The sequence below is a fragment of the Phalaenopsis equestris genome, unplaced genomic scaffold (genome assembly GCF_001263595.1).
Source record: "Phalaenopsis equestris unplaced genomic scaffold, ASM126359v1 Scaffold000963, whole genome shotgun sequence".
In the NCBI taxonomy this organism is placed as follows: Eukaryota; Viridiplantae; Streptophyta; class Magnoliopsida; order Asparagales; family Orchidaceae; genus Phalaenopsis; species Phalaenopsis equestris.
Window position 1 is genome coordinate 82158 of NW_018165402.1, and position 3282 is coordinate 85439.

At 36.8% G+C, this 3282-nt stretch overlaps 1 protein-coding gene across 1 annotated transcript in view; it reads left to right on the plus strand.

Annotated features, from left to right (window-relative positions):
• Positions 1-3282, plus strand: part of LOC110032527 (transcription initiation factor IIF subunit beta) — a 33730-nt gene that overhangs the window by 27694 nt on the left and 2754 nt on the right. The gene's annotated exons all lie outside the window — the stretch shown is intronic.

Genomic DNA, 3282 nt, shown 5'->3' on the forward strand with positions numbered 1-3282 from the left:
TATATAATTACTGAAAGGACATAAAAATCATGTAGATGAGGAAGCAAGATATATGCAGTTGAATGTATCGTGTATTTATCATTCGCAATATATAAAAAAATTAAGGGAAAAAAATAGTATGTTAGAAAATCAAGAAAAAAAATAAGTTACTACGCCAACAAAATCAAAAGAAATTTTTTACATCCAAATGAGCCTCTAAAGCTCCGACCCGACCGAAATATCTACTTTTGAAAAGGAAGACTAAGTTATTATGACGGCAAAAGTCAAAAGAAATTTTTTACATCCAAATGAGCCTCTAAAGCTCCGACCCGACCGAAATATCTACTTTTGAAAAGGAAGACTAAGTTATTATGACGGCAAAAGTCAAAAGAAATTTTTTACATACCACGAGCCTCTCAAGCTCTGACCCAGCATGGGACGACCTTCCTCTCCTGCTATGGTGCCTCCGCCCTTTTCCCCCTAGGTCAGCAGCAAAGGTTCAACTGCCACCTCTGCCCTTGGTTATGACGATCGTTGTTTTTCCCCGGATGGGGCCGACAGGTAAACCACAGCCCTAACCTTACTCGGGCTAGCACTCACGAGTTTCTGTAGCCTCTTTGGTGACCATCTTTAAGGCCTCTCGGAAGAAGCAACTCGGTCGACCAACTCGGGACCAACCGTCTCTTGCCTCTTTTCTTCTTTGGGACAGATGTCGGAGCAGGTATATACCACTCCATGATCAATAGGTTCAGGTCGATCGTCTTGTTGCTCATGCCACCCGACATGATGCCTACAGAGCATCTTGAAAAACTTTGGCAAAAGATGGAAAACCCAACTCCTGACCTTATTTATAAAACACGCCGAACATGAAAATACGGGAAGAACTAATCCTTAAATTTTCTTGATTTTTATGACATAATTAATATAATAATTTTCATATCCTTATTACAACCTTCACAATCATGGAGCAAAAAAATTTGGGGAACTAATATGTATACATTAGAACTACCTGCGCAAATCTCAAATAGAATGAATGAACAAAAACAAGAAGCTTAAATAGTCGACCGACAAGTCACCGCCAAGTAGATGAAGTCGTGTCTCTAAACTCTGGACAGGTCAAATCACTAGAGATGACATTTCGCCCAATAATGACAAGATTCGCCGAGGGTGATGCATAATTTAATATAGCAGCAAGTCTCATCGAATACAACACCGAGGAAATGACAAGATCCCCTTAAGACCTTGCAAATAGGGGTATTCGACTGAAGCAACTAATCGACCAGGTAGAAGAAACTCAGGCTCCTTAAGACTTAAGCCAAAGCTACAAGTGAGTCACGGTTCACCCGACAAAAATAAATTAGCTCATCAGGCGACCGACCGACCGACAGAAGCATAAGCAGAAACCTTCTGATCGTGATTGAATGACCAACCTGCTTTTACCAAGACGAATGAGATTGTCTTTCGACCGAATGCCTTGGTTGACCAAACACAAGGCACCGTCCTCACCCAGTCCATTGCCTCACTCAGCCACATTCTAGTGAATCGATTAACCAATTACAACCATATCAAAATTCAAATTGTAATACAAATATGGAATGAATTCCATTCAATTTATTAGAGCACTGGTCATATTTAGAATGATTTCTATAATTGTTCCCTACTTTCTGTAATTGTACTCAATACATTCTTATAAATAAGAGAAAAAGACGACCAAAGGTAGGCAGGCTATTGGAGCTTCCTCGGTTCTCTTTACAGTAACTCTTGATTCACTTTGTTCTCTAATTCACCCGACTCCTTACTCTCGAGGTGTGTTCACAAAAGTCAATCTAGGATTCAATAACCATACTTTTGGAGAGACAAGATACATAACTTATTGCTGCCCAAAAGGACTTAGCGAGTACCTCCAAAGCTCGCCAGCATTCATATGAGTTACTATGACCTGTCTAACCAATCTTAAGCTTTCAAGTGAGCTCCTCCGGCCGAGCTCGCTCATATGTCCCAAATTCTTTAATTAAGCTCGTTTGTACCGATAAAATCCTTCTATCGAGCTCGTTGATCGCTACTTGGTTACTTCACCGAGCTTGATGAATAGTTATTTGAGGGCAAATGAAGAGAACTTTATTTCATTGTCATCTATAAATCCATTTGTTGGCCGCGTGGCATCCATGCTAAAGTTCTTATCGACGTCGAATCTACTTAGGCTTCATACAATACAACATATAATGTAGTTTTTTATTTATTTCTTTGGCCTCTGACACGGGCACATAGACTACGGCGTATAAATAGGAGGTAAAAGAAAAGAAGCAGAGACTACGACTCTTGTACTCTCTAAAAATTTTCTCTCTTTCTCAACAAATTTTTCCTCCTTTCTCCTTGACCAAAGTTGAAGGAGCGAGACTCTCTAAAAATTCCTCAGCTCCCTTTTACCTCTTCCATAAGGTCTCTCCGGAATTAGTTGAGAAATAATAACACATGATCCAACGAACCCTCTTAAATGCATTAGAATGCTAAGAGTCTTTTTATGTTCCAAAAAAAAAAAAAAAATCATGCTAATATATATATTGTTCCAATATTAGTTGTAATTTTTTTAACATAATTAACTAAATTAAACCTTACAATTAAAAACTTTGTATTTGCTTGAAGTCGGTTATTCAGCCAAAATGTTTATATTTCCATTTCCATGTAACAAGGCATCATCAACAGAAATTTCTATTTAATTTGTTTATATGCTTTAAGAGATGAATGCTGATTTTAACTTCATAAATAATTAAATTGGATAATTTTTTTTTCATATATGCTTAACAAAATGAACATTTGGACACGTAGAGTTAAAATTTATTCAAGTTGAAAGCTTATTGCCTATTAAAAGAATTCAAATACAGTCATGGTGTCTCGAGGAATTTATTGAAAACATATAACACAGCCAAAGACTTTATCATAAGTTTCATTATTTAGATGATTATTTGACTAATAAAGATATGGGGGATATTAGTTATTGATTTCATCAATAAAATTTTTCATTTTACTCGAAGCTTGAGACGATTGGCATGAATTTAGGAGCATTTTTAAGCAAGAAAAGTTCAAACTTTAATTAAAAACAATACAGAACTTAGATTTCAACAAACTTACGTTAAAGATGGACAAACACTTCCAATTCGACTCAAATCAAGTTTGGATTGAGCTACTGAACCACTTTTGGAAGTATTGGGCGGCTAATTGAAAGGTCGTGCAAATTTAAAATTTGAAAAGCTTATAGCCGAATTAAGTATGGAGACAAATTCAATGAGCCTAAGATCGCTTAAT